Source organism: Schistocerca gregaria, chromosome 2 (genome assembly GCF_023897955.1).
Source record: "Schistocerca gregaria isolate iqSchGreg1 chromosome 2, iqSchGreg1.2, whole genome shotgun sequence".
Taxonomy (NCBI): domain Eukaryota; kingdom Metazoa; phylum Arthropoda; class Insecta; order Orthoptera; family Acrididae; genus Schistocerca; species Schistocerca gregaria.
The window spans coordinates 129617891-129640896 of record NC_064921.1 but is presented as its reverse complement, the minus strand read 5'-3'; positions in this window follow the sequence as shown (position 1 = coordinate 129640896).

Here is a 23006-nt window from a genome sequence, read left to right as displayed (position 1 = left end):
CATTACAATTTCTTATGTCTTCAAAATTAAATCATGACAGGTTAAAACGTTGGGCATTGTTTCTGCAAGAATTCCACTTCACAATAGTCTACATTCCCGGCAAGAAGAACATTGTTGCGGACGCACTGTCACGCGCACCGGCTGGGCTTGAGAAAAGTAACACAGAAAGCAACCTCGAGAGAAATTTCAGTATTCTTTACATCCAGAAAGTCGCCTTCGAAAACTTCATCACCACATCTTTAAAGGACATTGCTCATGAACAAGATAAAGATCCGATTTGCAAAGACATCAAAAGTAAATGGCATGAAAAGACACACACACAGATTCGGCATTATTATCTGGTTAGAAACAACATACTGTTCAAACGATGCACTGTTGATGACAAGCTATGGGTAGTTTGCATTCCAGACGATTTTGTTAATAAGCTCATTTGGTACATTCATTTCAGCTATGCACATTTTGGTCCACGAAAATGTTATCATATTCTTCGAACGACTTGTTATTTTAACAATATGGAAAAGAGAATTCGAAGAGTCTTGTCTATTTGTAAACTTTGTCAAAAGGCGAAACCATCTACTGTCTCTCATCGTGCTCCATTGTTTCCTATCATTCCTTCTAAATTAAAAGAATTTGCTGCTGTTGATCTCTTGGGACCGCTTGTCAGAACATCTAATGGATTCTCGTACATTCTAGTTGCTGTTGAACTTACTTAAAAATTTGTTTCTTTCACTCCGTTACGTAAAGCCACTGGACGGTCTGTATCCAACGCCTTTGTTAGAAATTTGTGACAGCTACACGATTATATCACGACGCTACTAATGAGTGACAATTTACAATGTTGCTTTTGCGGTGTATCTGTTTTATATCTGCAGTTTTTCTGAATAATTCTGGAAAGTAAAACATGTTTTACTAGTAACTTTTGTGGTATAGCTACAATGAGACAGCCTTTTCGTAGCACAACAATACGTTACAGTACAGTACTTACTTCATCACGGCAATAAGCGTAGTAACTACGATATCTATACGCAAAGCATTTCACTTTTGTTTATCATGAGGTAAGTACATTGACTTCTGCAGAACTTAGTTTTCAGAGGACGATAACTACGACACTTCCACAGAGATTATCTTACAACAAGACGCACAGTTAAGCGCTACCCTTACACGTATTTGAGTGATTAATTTTGTACTTAAACATTTATTCTTAAAGATATTTGAAGTACAATGATACAAAGGTTTTCCATGATACATTCCATTCCATTGCTGTAATCTGCAACACCTGAGGATATAATTACATTAATCCTCAGGGGGGTACACGCCTACTTTGTGTACCATGTGTATGGCAAGCACAAGGAGCCCTAGCTAATATGGTATTTGTTTATACAGCTTTACACATCGGTACCATATTTCTCTAACACATAAATTACACAGCTATCTGATCATTTAACTGAGAGAGACAAACATTTACTTTACTGCATCAGTGACAGATGTTTACGTAATTACACCATTGGATAACTTCACACTTACAAAGTTGTATTTTGTGAACTGTTCATATTTTTTCGGAACCATTGTGATACTATGAGAGCTTTGAATGACATATTTGGTATGGGATCTCGATTTTTAAAGTACGTTTGAGGCAGATGACACTTTTGACATAAGCAGAGAATTTTTTTTAGGTTTTGAAATTATTGGAGGAAGCTACGGAGATTTTGAGAATTTGACTGTGGTGTTATGATGTTATTATTACGACGGTGATGTGAATTATGCTGCTGAAGTATGCTTAAGCCGATGCTATATGAGTTATTTGGTTATGCTACGTATCTGTTATGATGACATATTGAAGAAGTGTCGACGAATATACATATGTGTAATAAGGTAAGGAATAATGAGTAGTGGTTAGGACTCTGGTTTGTGAAAAAGGATGTTGGAAACCAAGAATCGTATTTTAAGAGTTATGAAATGTGTGTATACGCGTGAATGTATCACAAGGCCGCCAAAAATTTTTGGACACTGTTATATTAATAGAATTTTGTTTCTACAGATGTGTAACGCAAATTCTTGACATGTGAAATTTTTTACATGAGACTGCCACTGTAGCGGAAACTGGTGTCGTAAATATTTCGTTAAGACAGTTAAGTGACCACCTGCACGTAATGCGTCGTGGGCACCCAGCTGCGCGACAACCACCTGACAAAAGAAAGCCATTAGTATGTGCCTTTCAGAGGCACAGGTAAAAAAAAAGGGCCATTATCCTGTCTATTGACATTCCTTTGTAGAAAGCACCGCTAATACGACACGCTCATTACTGAGAAAGATACTTACCTGTACATCTGACACCTGATTATAACAAACGTCTTTCTACGAGAGTTGAGAGAATTCTACTAACTTATGAAATGTCACATGACTATTGAATGATATTTTTATGCTTTGTCCATAGTTGCTTATTTCATTTGATATCTGTTTTCCAGCTGTGTTGCATCATTGATTTTATAAAATAAAAGTAAATGCATTTGCTAATGTGAAAACTTTCTGTCAACAGATCTGTTAAATAATAACTTTATGATCCACATTCTTAAAAACAAAAGGAGCACTTGGAAAGGAAAGAACAATAAGAAGGGACTAGTAACAGGAACTGCATACATAATTTTCTTTTCAAGTACTTGGTAATTTATTTCATAGAATAAGTTGTGGTCCACCACTTTAATTACATAGACATTAAGATGTGATTATAACTTTCTCTTATCTGCATTGTTGTCTTTAGTGTACTATTTTTCCTGCTTGTGGGTTTGTCATGTTTAGATACAAGTTATTACATTTACTGCTGCTTGCTTTGCGTTTTTTGGGGTCATTGCTGTTTGTATTAATTGTTTTGTGCTGCTGCATTGCCTCGTCCCTTAGTTAAGCATCTGAGCTCAGTAGATTTAAGTTAGCTTAAGAGGGGGTAGCCTATATAAGAGAATGATTTGCGATGGATTGGAAGAAATGCATTGAGCAGTTATACGAAAAAAGTGCAGAAATCAGGTATAGATAAGACTTCTTGGAAATAATGAAGAACGAAGGGAGATCTCCGAGAAGTAAAGAAAGTTTTGTTTGCAAAATACTGCAGTAAAACAAACCCTATCCTTTCCTTGTGTTATCCCACTATGTGTTTGTGTACCCTTGTGTATTTGTTTTCTTCCTGTCTCTGTGTGCTGTTTCATAGAATTTTTTCTCTTCTAATACTAAGCTACATTCACTATGATGAGAAATACTGTTATCCTCAAATATAATTTGCATTAATAACATGCTATTTACTTTGTAAAGATGTTTAAACATTATTTATTCTGTTTTGTTCTAATGCTCATGTGTGAAGTTGATGTTTCAAAAGTTATTCTGATTTTTTATGTATGTACTTATGTCGTAATTTTCGTAACACTGATGTATTTGCTATTTCGATTCTTTTGTAAAGCCTGTACTGCTGCAAATGTTATGTTCTTTAAAGATGTATTTTGTACCTTTGTTATTGCATTCTTATGTTATAAAATTGTAATTGACACCAGTTCAACAAATTAAGTAACTTGTAAATTACATTTCACTGCACTCGTTTCTGTTGGTCATAGTATATGGACAATATGTGCGAAGTAGCGACTGATAGTGTTTGCACGTGTATTAATAATTCAGTAAGGGACTCGATAACAGCATTGCTGGTTGTAAGGACATTTCAGAAACAAATTTTGTGAGTGCACAAGTGGTGGTTATGGACTTGCTATATTATCCGCAAGACTCTTCAATGGTGATTGTGCGCCTGCACAGTCGCAACAGATGGCTGCTGGCTATCTCTACAAGGACTACAGTGGGTCTACACCTTTGATGACCCACCAATACCATTATTTCTACAAGGACTGCCGTGGGTCTGCACCTCTGGTGGCCCACCAATACCGTTATCTCTACCAGGACTACAGTGGGTCTGCTCTGTGATGACCTAAGTACCAATAGTCTTCAACTTCGACTGACTGTGCTGGGCTTTTGCTCTGTTGTGGCCCATTACCTGTCTGCATGTCAAGAGTCAGCACTGTCTTTCTGTTGGAAGGACAACACAACTTCTTCAAGACTGCATGGAAATCCACTACTTCTGTGTGCATTTTCTTTTAATGCTCAGAATTTGTGCATAAAATTGTAATTAATACTGTGATGAATGACCAGGACTGCCTTTATGAACTGTGAGAAAATTTTAGCTTTTGACCAACATTGTATCGACAAGTGTGTGCATTTCATTTCTTTGTCATTGTAATTATGAGAAAATTTTTCCAATCTGTATTGGCCACTGCCCAAAACAATTTGTAAATTTTTTTGTGGGGAGCATGGGGGCTATGTAAGTAGGATGTTTAGGTTTTTTATTGGTAACGCCGCCGCCACGTAGCGCTCTGTACGAAAATCACTGGCTGTGCCGTGTGCAGTCTGTGGCTGGTTGGCATTGTTGTAATACTCGCCATTGTAGTGTTGGGCAGCGGCAGCTGGATGCTAACAGCGCGTAGCGTTGCGCAGTTGGAGGTGAGCCGCCAGCAGTGGTGGACGTGGGGAGAGAGATGGCGGAGTTTTAAAATTTGTAAGAATTGGTGTCACGAACTGATTTATATATTATGACTATTAAGGTAAATACATTGTCTGTTCTGTATTAAAATCTTTCATTTGCTAACTATGCCTGTCAGTAGTTAGTGCCTTCAGTAGTTTGAATATTTTATTTAGCTGGCAGTAGTGGTGCTCACTGTATTGCAGTAGCTCGAGTAACGAAGATTTTTGTGAGGTAAGTGATTTCTGAAAGGTATAGGTTAATGTTAGTCAGGGCCATTCTTTTGTAGGGATTTTTGATAGTCAGATTGCGTTGCGCCAAAAATTATTGTGTGTCAGTTTAAGCACAGTCGTGTAATAATTTTACAAAGGGTACGTTTCAGTTTGGCTAGCGCCATTACACTTCAGTAACATTGCGATGTTTTAAATACTCTTCGGCTGTGGGAACTTGTGTATAAGCTTCATCAGTAAGTTTAATCCAGAGAAAAAAGTCCATTGACATCAAATCAGTCGTGTCCAACTGAGAAATCCTTCACGTGTGCATCAAATGGTTGAAATGGCTCTGAGCACTATGGGACTTATCATCTGATTTCATCAGTCCCCTAGAACTTAGAACTACTTAAACCTAACTGACCTAAGGACATCACATATCCATTCTCGAGGCAGGATTCGAACCTGCGACCGTAGCGGTAGCGCGGTTCCAGACTGTAGACTGTAGCCCCTAGAACCGCTCGGTCACGCCGGCCGGCACACGTCTGCAGCAATACTGAGCAATCCATCTGGTGTGGTGGAGGGTATTCCTAGTACCAGTAGCTGGCTGCTGTGACCAAGCGGTTCTAGGAGCTTCAGTCCGGAACGGCACTGCTGCTACGGTCGCAGGTTCGAATCCTGCCTCGGGCATGGATGTGATGTCCTTAGGTTAGTTAGGTTCAAGAAGTTCTTAGTCTAGGGGACTTATGACCTCAGATGTTAAGTCCCATAGTGCTTAGAGCCATTTGAACCATTTAGTACCATTAACGTATCCTCCCTTCCGTGTTCCACTAGAGAATGGAGCATGGGAAGAATAATTGTAGGCAAACCTATTTTTAGCTCTAATTGCTCTAATTTTATCGTCGTGGTCATTTTGCAAGACATGTGTGGGAGAAAGTAGTACATTGATCGACACTTTCTGGAAAGTATTCTGTCGAAATTTCAATAGCAAACCTGTTCTTGATTCACAAAATCTATCTTATGACGTCTAAAACTGGAATTTATAGAGAATTTCTGTAACGCTCGCGCGCCGGCCGCGGTGGTATCGCCGTTCTAGGCGCTCAGTCCGGAACTGCGCGACTGCTACGGTCGCAGGTTCGAATCCTGCCTCGGACATGGATGTGTGTCATGTCTTTAGATTAGTTACGTTTAAGTAGTTCTAAGTTCTAGGGGACTGATGACCTAAGATGTTAAGTCCTATAGAGCTCAGAGCCATTTGAACCATTTTGTAACGCTCGCGCATTGACTAAACGATACCGGAACGAAATGCTTCTCTCATCTTTCCATCTTTTCTATCCCTCCTATTAATCTTCCCTGTTAAGCGTCCCAGAGTGATGAACAATAGTCAAGAAACGGTCGAACAACTGCATTGTAAGCCACTTCCTTCATGAATGAGCTTCATTTCCTTGATATTCTAATTATGATTGTCAGCCTGGCATTTTATTTTCCTACTATTTATTTGGTCTTTCCATGCGATGTCCCTTTGGATACTTAGTCACAGATATATTGCGGTAGATAATACTTCCATCAATTTTTTATCAGTAGTGTGGTTGTATAGTATAATGGATTTATTTTCCTATGTTTGCACAATATGATAAATTATTTACGTTCATGGTCAACTGCCAACACGAAGAAATTTAGTATCCAATGACTGAAATATTAATAAGTGACAAATACAAACAGTCAGTCCCTACAAACTGTGAGTTTTTGAAATGTCAAAGACTCGGTTTATTGGTAGGATAACGGGAAAATGCAGAATATTTATAAAGAGATACTTTACAAAACCCTACCTGTGACATATTCTAAGAAGTGTTTGGACCCTTACCAAATAGTCGTAACAGGAAATACTAATCGCATACAGAGAAGAACGGCACGAATGGCGGGCAGGTTGGGCCATTTATTAATTTGTTTAATCATATGGCTTGGGCCCGCCGTCGGGCAGGCCATTCGCCGGCTACCGGTCTTGCATTTGACGCCACTTCGGCGACCTGCGGTCGATGAAGGTGATAGGATGATTATGAGGACAGCAAAACACCAAGTCCCTGAGCGGACAAAATTCCACCAACCAACCGGAAATCTAACCCGGGCCCAGAGGATTGACAATCCGTAACGCTGACCATTTTTTGTTTGTTCTTTTGTTTTTTTTTAATCTCATTTTGTTTGTGTTTGTTCGTTGCTTCTGCTCTTGTAGGACGTCGCAAGACGCCCGTTTCAGTTCGTCATTGATCAATTAATTCAGTTTTTTTTATTACAGAGGGCAGCTAACCCTCTCACCGAGCACGCTGAGTTAACCGTGCTGGAGCCATTCAGCTACAGGGAGCGGACTGTTTGAGACTTGGGAGAAAGTCACAATACTGAAATGGCACTCGCTTCGACATAGATGGCAACTATTCCGCGAACTCAGACTTTTCAAGTTTCAAGACCCAGTATTACCCGAGGTCATGTCCGCAAAGACAAGGTTAGCCTAATTAAATCCATTTCACAGTGTCATGTATGCTGTTAATTTTCCCGCTCTCCATACGCAAATTGAACTTCAGTAGGTGGGAGGACCTATTGTCGTATACTTCAGTTCTTAATGTACACATGTAGATGCTGATGGAGACGTCTGTCGTTCTTTTAACAAAAGCTCCCTTCCATCACGTAGGCGGACACCACTCACTGCATAGTAGTATCGGTATGGAATACATAAAAGCTGGTGCACAATCGTAACGCTCATTGAGTGAAACGAAACCTGCTCTCACCTGTTGATCAGAGACTGTTCATTGGCGCTGCTAATTTAATTCATTATACAGCCAGCAACCAACTGCAGTATTTCCTGCTCCAGTTTGAAGTTAGAATACTAAGTACATATCACTTCTAATTGAAATAATAGCAGTAAGTTTCTTTTTGTCTTACAATAACCTTTTACCGTTTCCCATGACTGGCTTACTAGTTAGGATATTTTTATTTTATTTTATATGTTTTTGTTTCCCTTTGAAACGGGCGCACACAATTAAAGGGCAGCCACTCACAGAGGTCCAGCGAGGGCTGTAATTACACTAGCCAACAGTGAAAATGTAACTAGCGTGAAATAAATGTTTGTTAACTGTACCGACCGCGCTGATAATTACAACAACAACGAAACACTCGAATTAGCTCTCGTTTCCAAGTTAAAAAAGGATGCATTTAGTTATAATTACATTTTATCAGCATTCATTGACACTCCCATCTATTTCAGGATTCAAAATCGCGCTGAAGGTAGACGGAGTGATGAAGTTCCAGGCAATAATAGCTGCGTGGATTTCGTCGCTGTTTTTAGCCATGGCCTTAGCAACAAGGGGAGGGGAATAGGAGAGAAGAAAGGAGCACGTCTAAGGGATGATTCTCAGCCTTCAAGGTCCGGGCAATCGCACAGGGTGGGCTTATTGGTATTTGGGATCTCCTATGTTAGGCGCGTAAGGTGGCCCCTTAGGGATATAGCGGCTAAGGAGTGGAAGAAATCCAGTGTGCACTCAGTGTGCATTCCAGGTGGAGTCATTCCTGATGTGGAAAGGGTCCTTCTGGATGCCATAAAGAGCACAGGGTGCAGCCAGCTGCAGGTGGTGGCACATGTCGGCACTAATGACGTGTGTCGCTTTGGATCTGAGGAAATTATCTCTGGATTCCACCGGCTATCTGATTTGGTGAAGGCTGCCGGTCTTGCTTAGGAGATGCAGGCAGAGCTCACCATCTGTAGCATAGTTGACAGAACCGACTGCGGGCCTTTGATGCAGAGCCGGGTGGAGGGTCTGAATCAGAGGCTCAGATGGTTTTGCGACCGTGTTGGGAGAAGATTCCTTGACTTGCGCCATAGGGTGGTGGGGTTTCGGGTTCCGCTGAATAGGTCAGGAGTTCACTACACTCAGCTGGCGGCTACACGGGTAGCGGATTCAGTATGGCGTGGACTGGGCGGTTTTTTAGGTTAGAAGGCCTCGGGAAAGTACGGGGTGGGCTGCAATCTCAAAGGGTGCATGGCAAATACAGGATGTGCTTGGATCAAGGAACAGTCGAAATTGTAGTTGTAAATTGTTGTGCTGGGAAAGTCCCTGAGCTTCAAGCTCTAATAGAAAGCACAGAAGGTGAAATCGTTATAGGTACAGAAAGCTGGCTAAAGCCTGAAATAAGTTGTGCAGAAATTTTCACGAAGTATCAGACGGTGTTCAGGAAAGATAGATTAGGCAGAATTGGTGGTGGAGTGTTTGTGTCTGTCAGTAGTGGTTTATCTTGTAGTCAAGTAGAAGTAGATACTCCGTGCAAATTGGTGTGAGTGGAGGTTATACTTAACAGCGGAACTAAGTTAATAATTGGGTCCTTCTAGTGACCCCCAGACTCCGATGAAATAGTTGTTGAACAATTCAGAGAAAATTTGAGTCTCGTAACAAATAAATACGCCAATCATACGGTTATAGTTGGTGGGGACTTCTTCAAAACCCGTGGTAGGCAGAAAACATCTTCCAAGATTGTCCTAAATGCTTTCTCCGAAAATTATTTCGAGCAGTTAGTCCATGAACCCACGCGAATTGTAAATGGTTGAGAAAACACACTTGACCTCTTAGCCACAAACAATCCAGAGCTAATAGAGAGCATCTTGACTGATACAGGGATTAGTGATCACAAGGTTATTGTAGCTAGGCTCAATACAGTTTCTTCCACATCCACCAGAAACAAACGCAAAATAATTTTATTTAAGAAAGCGGATAAAGTGTCACTAGAAGCCTTCCTAAGAGACTATCTCCATTCCTTCAGAACTTACTATGCAAATGTAGACGAGATGTGGCTCAAATTCAAAGATATAGTAGCAACAGAAATTGAGATATTCATACCTCATAAATTGGTAAGAGATGGAACGGATCCCCCGTGGTACACAAAAAAGGTCCGAACGCTGTTGCAGAGGCAACGGAAAAAGCATGCGAAGTTCAGAAGAACGCGAAATCCTGAAGATGGGCTAAAATTTACAGACGCGCGAAATTTGGCACGTACTTCGATGCGAGATGCCTTTAATAGGTTCCACAACGAAACATTGTCTCGAAATTTGGTAGAAAATCCGAAGAAATTCTGGTCGTATGTAAAGTACACAAGCGGCAAGACGCAGTCAATACCTTCGCTGCGCAGTGCCGATGGTACTGTTATCGACGACTGTGCCGCTAAAGCGGAGTTATTGAACCCAGTTTTCCGAAATTCCTTTACCAGGGAAGACTAATGGAATATTTCAGAATTTGAAACACGAACAGCTCCTAGTTTCTTAGAAGTAGATATCTTAGGGGTTGCAAACCAACTCAAATCGCTTGATATGGGCAAGTCTTCAGGTCCAGATTGCATACCGATTACGTTCCTTTCAGATTACGCTGATACAATAGCTCCCTACTTAGCAATAATATACAACCGTGTCAATATCAATAAAATTCTTCTGGGTTAGAGACCGCATTGTCATTTACAAAATTCCAACGTTTCGGCGTCTGTTGCAAGACGCCTTCCTCAGGGTGTGTTGCCTACGGTTACACATATACAACCGCTCGCTCACCGATAGATCTGTACCTACAGATTGGAAAATTGCGCAGGTCGCTCCAGTGTTTAAGAAGGGTAGTCGGAGTAATCTATCGAACTACAGACCTATATCATTGACGTCGGTTTGCAGTACGGATTTGGAGCATATACTGTATTCAAACATTATGAATCACCTCGAAGGGAACGATCTATTGATACGTAATCAGCATGGCTTCAGAAAGCATCGTTCTTGTGCAACGCAGCTAGCTCTTTATTCGCACGAAGTAATGGCCGCTATCGACAGGGCATCTCAAGTTGATTCCGTATTTCTATATGTCCGGAAAGCTTTTGACACCGTTCCTCACAACCGACTTCTAATCAAACCGTTGGCCTATGGGGTAGCGTCTCAGTTGTGCGACTGGATTCGTGACTTCCTGTCAGGAAGGTTGCAGTTCGTAGTAATAGATGGCAAATCATCGAGTAAAATTGAAGTGATATCAGGTGTTCCCCAGGGAAGCGTCCTGGGACCTCTGCTGTTCCTGATCTATAAAAGCGACCTGGGTGACAATATGAGCAGTTCCCTTAGGTTGATCGCAGATGATGCTGTAATTTACCGTCTAGTAAGATCATCCGAAGACCAGTGTCAGTATCAAAGCGATTTAGAAAAGATTGCTGTATGGTGTGGCAGGTGGCAGTTGACGCCAAATAACGAAAAGTGTGAGGTGATTCACATGAGTTCCAAAAGAGGACCGTTGGAATTCTATTACTCGATAAATAATATAATTCTCAAGGCTGTCAATTCAACTAAGTACCTGAGTGTTGATATTACGAACGACTTCAGTTGGAAAGACCACATAGATAATATTGTGGGGAAAGCGAGCCAAAGGTTGAGTTTCATTGGCAGGACACTTAGAAGATCCAACAAGTCCACTAAAGAGACAGCTTACACTACACTCGTTCGTCCTCTGTTGGAATATTGCTGCGCGGTTTGGGATCCTTACCAGGTGGGATTGACGGAGGACATCGAAAGGGTGCAAAAAGGGGCAGCTCGTTTTGTATTATCACGTAATAGGGGAGAGAGTATGACAGATATGACACGCGAGTTGGGATGGAAGTCATTAAAGCAAAGACGTTTTTCGTCGCGGCGAGATCTATTTACGAAATTTCAGTCACCAACTTTCTCTTCCGAATGCGAAAATATTTTGTTGAGCCCAACCTAAATAGGTAGAAATGATCATCAAAATAAAATAAGAAAGTCAGAGCTCGAACAGAAAGGTTTAGGTGTTCGTTTTTCCTGCGGTCTGTTCGGGAGTGGAATGGTAGAGAGATAGTATGATTGTGGTTCGATGAACCCTCTGCCAAGCACTTAAATGTGAATTGCGGAGTAATCATGTAGATGTAGATGTAGATGTAAGAATAGTTTCGTTCCGTTACAAGCTGTGGTCTGTTGGTGGGCTGGAAGAAAGTGTTTCTGAAGCGTAGTTTGTGCGTGTCGTCATTGTAGTTCCTGTAATTCGATTTGGCTCGCAAAAGCGTAAACAGTGCTGACAATTTTTGCTACCCATGTGGACAGGCTACACTGAAATTCCAAAGGAGGCCAATAAATCCATATAGTAGGCAGGTTTGTGTACTATACTTTGGCTGTTAAGCAGGGGACGAGGACAAGCATCGGGCTCCTCAAATATGTTGCGTATCTTGCGTCCCTAGTGTGTTTGAATCTTAAAAGATCTTCCATAGGCTTTGCTATATCCGTGACCTTGCGCGAACCATCAGACCCCATGAATTATTCTTATTTTTGTATGACAACTCCATCAACACACGGTATTTCCAAGAAGGAAAAGTCTTCCTTGACATATCCTAACACACCGTAGTGTCGGCCATGCGACCAGTGTCTCACGGACGAACTGCCTGTTCCTGTCCCATCTGATTTAGTGATGACGGTGATATTGCATCTAGCGCTGCACCGTCACTTTCAAAACCCAGTTCTTCGAAAGATCCTGTAATGATGAGTATACAGAGATTCGCAAAGTAACACAACGTGAACTTCATGACCTATCGAAAGCTCTGGAACTGCCGAAAGGTAAAGCTGAACTGTTGGCGTTAGGACTAAAGCAGTGGAATTGCCTTGGTGAAACGGTAGATGTGAGTGCATTCCGTAACGACCACATGCCATTCTTTGCATTTTTCGAAAGTAAAACGAACTTGGTATTTTGTAATGATGTACAGTGACAAATAGCAGCTACGGGCAATGACTACAAAAGTGATCACTGGAGGTTGTTGACTGAATCTTCCACAGAAAGTCCCAAGTGTGTGCTACTGCATAATATCTACCATCGATTTCGGCTACGTACTCACCTTACGTGGAAGAAACATATGACAACAGTAGATGATTGTTATTGTGACTGAACTGAGACTAAGTGGCATGTTTCAGGGATCTGAAACTCTTAGTCATATTACTTGGGCTACAACACGGCTGCACCAAATTCTGTTGCTTCCTGTGCCTCTGAAACGGCCACGCCAAAGCACTTCATTATAATAAGAAAGACTGACTTAAGCGTCAGTCACTTCAAAAAGCATTCCACAATGTTATGCACGAAGTATTTGTCGAATCTAAGGGCATAATAGTCCATGCTCTTCATATAAATTTTGGCCTAATTAAAAACTATCTTAACCCCGTGGAGAAAACGGGGGAGCATTTCTCTATTTGCGCGAGATATTTTCACATCTGAGTAGGGCGAAAACAAAAGAGATTTTCGTGGGTCCCCAGATACGCAAACTGTGCAAAGATGAGCATTTCAATACCATCCTGAGCGGTGATGTATACTTAGCTTGAGATGTCTTTCTTCAAGCATCAACGAAGTTTCTAGGAAAGAAGAGGGTAGAAAATTATAGAGATTTTGTGCAGATCTTTTACGAAGCTACAGTAGATTGGGGTGCAACATGTCCTTGAAGTTACATTTCCTAGATTCCCATTTGGACTCCTTTGCTGAAAAGTCTGGTGCCGTAAACCGACAAGAACGGAGAATTCTTCCACCAGCAGGTTTCTGACATGGAAATAAGATATCAGCGAGTAGTAGTGTAGTGGAATTGTCAATCCACTTTTGATACCAACTTGTTACGCAAATTAATTAAGTTGATCAACTAATCACCACATCCCCACCCACCACCACCCCGACCCCGCCCACCCCTAAACCCAGATGACATCACGTGTTTTGTCACCTGCAAGTGTGCTCCAGCGCCCTCCTAAGCCCCCCCCCCCCAACTCCCTCCCCACAACCTACCCTATTGGCGGGAAATTCAAATTATGTAGGGACTTTCGAATTTTGGAGGGAATTTCGAAATTTGGTGGGAGTTCCTTTGTCCCAGGACTGTGCTGACATCCCACCCCAATCCCCACATGGGAATTGACGGGAAATTTAAATTGACGGTATCCTTTCTGGGACTCGAACCCTGGTCCTCGTGGGTGGAAGGCCCAAGTGCACACGCTAACACATGGAAACTATTCAGAGGCCGGAGACGAGGGTTATGTTAGCGCTTTTATTTATTTTGGTAGGGAAACTGACGCAAAGCTCTATCCTAATTATGTAATTAATCACAAAGATCGGGCCTAATAACACAACCATATGCATAGTGCTACACAAGAATGACATAAAATCGCAATACAACACAGAAAAATGACGATACCATACAGCTGGTATTTTCCTGTTGGGAAAAGATTTCGTAACACCACTCGAAACTAGTGACAGACACACTGAAACGCTATCCGTCACCTACTAGCTGGCAGGAAAAAGGCTGGGGTGTAAGGCACCATCTTTATTCTGATGAAATACTGGTGTTGGTCAGAGAGGAGTTTAAAAAGTGTATTACCTGTAAGCATACAGTATCTACCGCTGTTTGACGACAGAGTTCTCTGCAGACGCCTGCTCAAAAACCATCCTGCAGCCCAGGTAATCGAAGCCAATACAAGCTACGAAACTGATGAAAAAAATGCATCACAGTTCTGATTACAATTTTATTGAAGAAACAAGTACTTTTAATGAAGGGGGCATAATGCTGCACATGTACTGAGGGAATTCGTCTTCCTAAATGACGAGATTGTGGATGGGGTGGTAGTTGAAAGTGCATTCTTCTAGATGTACAATCAGAAACGGCCAAAAGCCAAAGCCTTCTCACTTCCCCTGATGTTTCCCTCTCCCCCCCTCTACGATGATCTGCTGAGTGTCTCAAGCCCCCGCTACCATAACCTCTAATGCCGCTACCCTCACTTGAATTTCAACCATATGGCCGTCGCCCTAATGCGACGCTCTTATATAGTCAGCTAAAAATACGAGATAAAAATGCAACGTGATCGTCTACAATATAGTGACAGAGACCCTACGCTCCACCCCTCCTAGACAGGGAGCTGTTGTGTCCGGAGCCCTTTACTGTTTTAGTGCCTATCCTCGTAAAGCTGCAGGCTCTCCGCTGCAGTAACCATATGTACCGTGCCTTCAGGCAGTAGTCCTAGACAACACAAAAGGGAAATTAAGTAGCATACCCCCGCCCAACTGGAGGACACTCCCACTGCCTATCTCAAAAGTCAGCTGTTTTCAAAACAGAAAGCACCTCCCGCAGTGCCTTCAGTACAAAACGTGCATGGGGCTTAATTAAAATAAAATTAAAATAATTTTTAGTAGCTGTATGTCGGGTTACGAAGTCTCGTAACCGGTTGGCCCTGAGTAGTATTAGTACGAAATCTGACTGCAGAGAATAACAATAAAGAATGAAAGGAAATTTGCGTTAACACAATTGATTAATTAGTCAACTATAAAAGCTACGAAACAACAAAGCACAAGTGTAACTGTTCTGTGTGTGGAAGTGTGATTCAACGTACACATCTGGCACGGTTCTTCCTAAATACAAGATATTATAAACACCATTTACGATGAAGTAATTAAATAACCAGAAATATTATAACTGCACATAGAAACCGGAATTACAGTCTAATACATGAACACAAGCCAGATGCTTTGTTGAATGAACCTGTGACGAAGAGGCATTATTATTTAGGAAATTTGAAATAAAAAAATTTTGTTACCTTCAAATATATTGACGAAAAATACACTGTGATCATTGAAACACCTCCAATCAAACAGTATCTGCTGTCTCGCACAACAGAACAACTGCACACGACATGCTCACAACTAGTACTGCTATCGACATCCTCTCAACAAGCACTGCCCACGGCAACCTCTGAACTACCACTGCCCACGGCAACTTCTGAACTACCACTGCCAGTGGAGGCGGCTGAATAATACTATTTGGCGCAATCTCTTGCACTGTGACTCAGTGTGGCCACCTTTCATATGCCCCTCCTCCACGGGCTAGAATGTGATGGTATTTTTGCCAGCATTGGCAAACAAAATACAGACAAAAATAAAAGATAATATTAATAAGTAAATACCACATAATTAAATAAATTTTGGCTTTCCACTGACCCTTCAATAACGTAATATATAAAATACGGTAAGGAATACAAATGCTTGCACACATGTGATTTTACATAGTAGTTTACACTAGTATCATTCAGTCAATGGCACCAGCAATGACAAATAGATGTAGGTAAGAGTCTCACAACATTTAATAAAAAGTAAATATACAAAAAATCAGTTTCTACAAATATTCACGTAAAATGTTTTCAATAGTTCAATAAACAAGTAGCACACCTCGGAGTAGTTGACAGTTCCAACAGAAGCACCCAGCAATGGTCAACAGGAGCAAATAGGAGTCTCATAACATTTCATCAACAGTATTTAAACAGCTCCAACAGTGGCACTCAGCAATGTTGAACAGGTGCAGACAGCAACAAGTGACATCATTTCAGTAGAAGCAATTCCATCAGTGGCACCCAGTAATGTTGAACAAGTGCTGGTGACTTTCCATAATATTCACTATCACTAATCAGACAGTTCATCAGAGGTTATCAGCAGAAATTAAACATTTCCAAGTGGCACCCATCATGTTGAACAAGTGCAGCTAACAGTCCTTAAAATTCACTATCACTAATCAGACAGTTCGTCAGAGTTTATCAGCAGAAATTAAACATTTCTAAGTGGCACCCATCATGTTGAACAAGTGCTGGTAATAGTCCATAATATTCACTATCACTAATCAGACAGGTCATCAGAGTTTATCAGCAGAAATTAAACATTTCCAAGTGGCACCCATCATGATGATAGGTGCAAGCATGAACAACAGTTTGAATGCACACACTATTGCTTTTACAAATTTATTATCAATGCTCTTACACTAAACATACAAATTAAAATAAACACACAAATGATATCAGATAATTCTCATATTAACTGTTACAAATACACAACTATCAGTAGACCTATAATATTTATGGGTGTCAGTGCAAGCCACAACAAACAAGCAAAATAATATTTTTTAGGTACGTTGGTACCAATTGTTTGGTATTAGGAAAGGAAAACATACTCACTCATCTTTCTAATTGAATAGTGTTAACTGTGTAAATACAATTCTGTCAAAGATTTGATGTTGAACATGTGTATCAAGTAGTAGTGGCAGCAGTGTATAACAGTCAATAATAGTTAGTCAACCTCATAGTCATCATGTCAAGACCAATGTTTGCCAAGCCAAATAAAATGTACAGTTGCTGCACAACTGTCAGTGTGCCAAGATATGCAAATACTTCCTCTCTCCAAAAAAAGTATATACTGCTTATTGATTTAACAAAATGTGTGTGTAGACAATCTTCCTCCGACTTGAGTGTTCTAGTCTGCCATCTTCATCCTCCTTGTTCCATATAAACCAACAAAAAAATTCTTCTCACTTACTTTACCTCTTATCCACCAAAACTCCAATAATCATCAGCATCACATAATCTTAATACTTCAATAATACCTCTTACATTGATACATATAAACCTCATCATCAGTACCATTTACCTTACCTCTTGTCCACCAAAACTCCAATAATCATCAACTTCACACAATCTCAATACTTCAGTAATACCTCTTCAATATATCAATACATATAAACCTTATCACCAATATCATTTCACTTCCATAACGACTCTTTCCTCTAATCAGTCTCCTCGAACAAGTACAGATAAAATCCTAATGCAAACTTCAATTCATCATCCCATACAATCTGAAGACACAATGTCCACACACAACCCCTGTGTAATCCACCTTACAAAAACTTCTACTCATAATGTATTATAAAATACATTTTGGTTACCTTGTCCATCATTAAATAAAAGAAATGCATACATGACCTCTAACAGCCTTTAGTTTGAATAACTTTCTGTAAGTAGGTACGAGTACGGAGTGTAAATGATCGTAATACTTCACAGTGTGTACACCACTTCAAGAATCATGGCAAAACAGAAGCAAACATGTGGAGTATTTCTTGTGTCAAGTGTCACTTGCTATTTCAATTGCTCATGAAGAATGCAGTGTAATAACTGTCAATGCTCCAAACCTAGTGTTGGTATGTCATGTCGTTAGCTTCCTTCCTCCAGGTCATGTGACTTCAATGATGTTTCATGTACCAATGTCGTTCGTAGAATTATAGTAGTCCATTTTCTTATCTTAAAATATAAAGCATTGAGCGTAATCAAAACATGCAATAGCGAGTTAATATACCAGTTGAGAACAGAATGTCAACAAGTGGATGTAACACAATCCCTATAACGAGGCTCTGCCAAGCGAACAATCTATAATTAATAGCATAGTGTGACCTAAACTCCATGTTTGCACACCGTATATCAGCATTTCCATATACCAAATTAATGAGTAGTTATGACAACAAAACAGAAATGTGTAAATATGCTATCCATACCCAAAGAAGCTTCTATATAAGCAGGTCATTAGCATCATATCAGCATAAGTAAATAAATATTCATTAATAATCTTAATAAGATAACATGAAGGCGCAAGCAGATAAAGCACAAAGTATAACTTACATACATAACCATATCAGCACAACTAATCAGGTGACAATTATAATTTAAAAAAAAAGCACAGCAGGCACATAATAAAAAAATGTGAAATCAGTGAAAAAGCAGTGCAGCCAAGCGATGCATAATATACATAAGTAACAACCCTGTTCATTGATCAATCATTGTCAAAATCAGTTAACACAAAGTATAAATCACGTATACGCGAGCAGCAAAGTAAGTCTAAAGTACATACCTAAGTGAAAATATGTTACCTGAAAAATTTTATTATTACTTTCTTCTTCGAAATTACATTCTTCATGAAACTTTCTCGAAAGCAAGTCCTCTTAACGTCGGACACACACAGAATTTACCTGAAGTTCTTAAATATTTTACACATCTGTATCCTGAAAAAAACTCAACGTTAATAACATAATTTATCAAGCCACTTTATATTGAATTTATTCAGAGAAATTAGACTGTGTATTTGTTTACGGCTGTCAGAGCATTCGCACTGAGCACTCGATCAGCTGTAGGTACGCGTGACGCAGGAAGTAATTGTTTGCGGTCAACGACTGCCTTGTGCGGCGCGCAGACTTGACTGTTGCTTTGAGTATGTGCAGCCGCCGGAACACGGCGCGGTATCCTCGTATTCTCTGCGTGTTTACGTATAACTGTTAGTTTTTCAAAGGTATGTCATTCCACAAAAATTTTAATGTTCGATATATGATGTATTCCCTTAGATTGCTGAGCTTTAAGAGTTTCTACCTCGACAGTGTTATCATGAATAATTTTACGAACTCTACGTGGACCGTTATAATCCAGAAAAAAATTGCGACACAAGCCTTTTCTTTTGTGAGACAAACGGTGAGACTTAATTAACACCTTTGACCAACTGACAAGGATTTTAAACGATCAGGACGTTTAGATGATTTCTCTCTTGTAGCAGCCGGAGATGCAATATTTTGTAGAGCCAGATTGACAACTTCAGAATGACGCAGTTTCCGTGTAGGCGGAAAAGGAACTATTTCAGAAATGCGATTTGTTGGTGCTTTATTTTTTAACATCATTATAGGCGGTAAAGAAGTTGAATCATTAGGGAGTCCATTCAGAATGTTTTGAAAAATATGAAGATACTGATCCCACTTTCTGTGATTCTGATGACAATAAAGTCGACACAATTTATTGATTTCCTTCATCCATCTCTCTGAAGCGTTAGATTGAGGGTGAAAAAGTGAAATGAAAATTTGTTTAATCTTACGACGCCGTAAAGTATGAAGGCAAATCTTACAGCAAAACTGTGATCCATTATCTGATATAACCTTATCAACTTGACCCAATTCCTTAAGAAAACGTTTGATGAAAGCATTAGATCTTGAACGAGCTGTTGCTTTGCGTAAATGTGTAAAACACACATATTTTGACGTCAATCCCACTGCTACCAAAACGTACGCAAAACTATTAGTAGAACGAACCACTGGACCGAACAAATCGACTACAGCCATATCCTTTAATTTCGCTGGAATGATAGGAAACAACGGTGCTATGTGAGAAATAGTTGGCGGCTTAGCCTTTTGACATAATTTGCATTTGGCAAGAACAGATCGAATACGTTTTTCCATGTCACTGAAGTAGCAATTTTCTCGTGATTTATGAAAGCATTTTCTGGGACCAAAGTGTGCATAACTGAAATATGTATACCAAATCAATTTATTGACCCACTCATCAGGAATGCAAACTAACCAAACAGAGTTGCCGACCGATTTTCGTTTAAAAAGAATATCATTGCGAACATAATAATACTGTCTAATCGCTACGCTTTCCTTTCTTCTCCACTTCTCCTTAATGTCCTTCCAGAATGGATCCTTGTTTTGTTCCTCAGCGATGTCCTGGAGCGAAGACGAAATAAAATTTTCAAACGCAACACCTTGAATATACATCAAACAATAATTGTTTTCTTTGCAGTCCTCCTCAGCACTTTGTTTCAAACCCATAGGTGCAAGTGATAAAGCATCACCAATAATAATTGAAGAACCCTGCATGTAACAATACTAAAATCATATTCCTGTAGATACAGCGCCCATCGTGACAATCTTCCATTTGTTAATTTTGTTGACATAAGCAATTCCAGAGCTCGATGATCGGTGTAAGCCTTCGTATGTTTGCCATACAAAAAATATGTGAAACTTTGTGAAATCCCATACAACACCCAAAGCCTCAAGTTCCGTAATCGAATAATTGTTTTCTGATTTAGAGAGAACACGACTTCCAAATGCAATAGTTTTCTGTACTACAACGCCGTTTTCTTCTATCTCTTGAAATAAGTGTGCACCTAGGCCTTTGTATTATGAGTCCGTCGCCAAACAAAAATCTTTAGCTAAATCAGGATGTGAAATAAGTGGAGCAGCAACTAAAGCATCAAGAAGTTTTTCAAATTCTGATTGAGCTTCCTCATCCCAACACCAATCAGAATTCTTCCCAGTTAGTTCACATAAACGAGGTGTGGCCAAATTGCCCAATCTAACAAAGCGTCTAAGAAAATTACAGACGCCAAGGAAACTACGAACATCTCGTTTTATAGTAGGAACAGCATAATTACGAATAGCGTCTAGTTTCTCTGGATCAGGAAGAATAGCTTCTGTAGAAATAATATGACCAAGAAATTTCACCTGAGAACGACCAAATTCAGATTTTTCCAAGTTCACTGTAATGCCAACTCTTGCAGAAATACGTAATAATGAATGCAAAATTTTGTTATGCTCACTCCAAGAACGTTTAGCAATAAGAATACCGTCAACATATGAAGTAATATTGTTACGAAGATAAACAGGTAAAATTTTGTTTAAACTACAAATGAATGCTGCTGAAGATACAGTAAGTCCAAACGGTAATTTCTAAAATAGGTAACAGTTACCAAAGACTAAAAAGGCAGTGTATTTTCTACAATCAGGGTGGAGTTATATTTGCTAAAAACTAGAGCGCATATCAATCGTGGATAAAACTTTAATTCCACGGAAATGCTGAAGAAATTCATTTAAATTTTGTGGACGGTCAGTTTCAGGAATGATGATATTATTTATCTGTCTGGAATCCAGAACCAAACGAATTGACCCATCCTTTTTAAGAACGACATGTAATGGGCTAGCATAAGGACTGACTGCTGGCTCAATAATGCCTTGATCTAACATGCATAAAGTTCACTCTTAACCTTGTCTCTATAAGCCAAAGGAATAGCGTACGTTTTTCCTCTAAATGGTGTGTGTTCTTTTACTTTGAATAAATATTGTGTGCTGACTAAATACTGTAGCATGTGAAGTCAAAATTTGGTGCAGTTCTTGTCTTGCAACGTCATCTGGCACTTCAGCTTTATTAACCTTTTCATTAATTAATTCTTCGTTGTTAATTATATCATCCATCCCGTCTCTGTATCTACTGTCGTTATCATGAATGAACACATTGTCGTCATAATGCTCAGCGAAAACATCAGAAGTAAGACACCTTAAACATTTTATGTCTGATTCAGATTTCGTTACACACTCAAAACATTTCAAACATCTCGGCATTCCGCAACAGTCAAGTTCACACTTCTCTTCTTAACGTTTAAAATTGCCCTATGTGTGTTAAGAAACTCCATACCCAATGTAATTTATGTACTGAGTAATGGAACAATAATAAAATTAGCAGAAAATTCATATCGTTGACAAATGAAATTTAAGTTGGTCTGTTGTTTGACTTCCACACTTTTTCCAGAAATAGCTCCTCGAATTGTAGTTTTAGAAACAGGTAACGCGGGACAAGCAATAGTTCTTACACACATTCGAGAAACTGATTCACTAATAACATTCAATCGGATCCCAGAATCTAAAACCACAGTGAACTCATTCTTACCCGCACATACTTCAATAACAGGATGTAAAGATGCGTCTACATTATTTTCCTTTTCGACTAGCAAAATGTCTCTCATGTCTTCCAGGCGTACGTAGTGTACAGTCGTAGTGTCATTACTTTCTGAACCGTCTATATTGCTGCCAGAAGCCGAAGCTACAAGTCATTGTCGATTGTTTGCGTCACGTCTTTGATTATTCGCTTCATTTCGCGGATCAATTTCTACGATTTGCGCTTGTCTCTCTGAATTTCTGTCACGTGGAGGATGCCAATTAGGTCCCTCCTGTCTGTTACATGTAAATTCTTGGTTGTGTCTGTTATTAAAATTTCTGTTTTCCTGTCTATCTGCATGACTGCTTCTTGCGTAATTTCGACTGTCACTTCTGAAATTATTGTTATATCTACTACCCTGGTTATTTCTGTAGTAAGAATTCCTGTTATTCTATGAATAATTTCTATCTTGATGATCACCGTTTCCGTATGATTGATCATTCCGGTAGGAGTTCCCGTTATTATAATTGTCTGTGTAATTTCTGTTAGAACGTCTGTTATTGTCACAAGGCTGGTATCTATTGTCCTGTCTGTTTTGTATGCCATTTTCAAAATTACCGCTATAACGTCCGTTCCGATCACTATCCCTTTTCTCTGAAAATCTATTGTGATTACTGTTACTGAAAAAATTACAAAAAATACCGTCGTCGTTGTCATACACAAGTTCTTGTAGCAAAGTCTAAAAAGTCTCAGTCGTCTTTACATTTTCCGGCTAAAGCAATTTGTCTTATCGATTGTGGCAGCTTAGTTAAGCAAATGCGAATTAAAAAATGGTTCAAATGGCTCTGAGCACTATGGGACTGAACATCTTAGGTCATAAGTCCCCTAG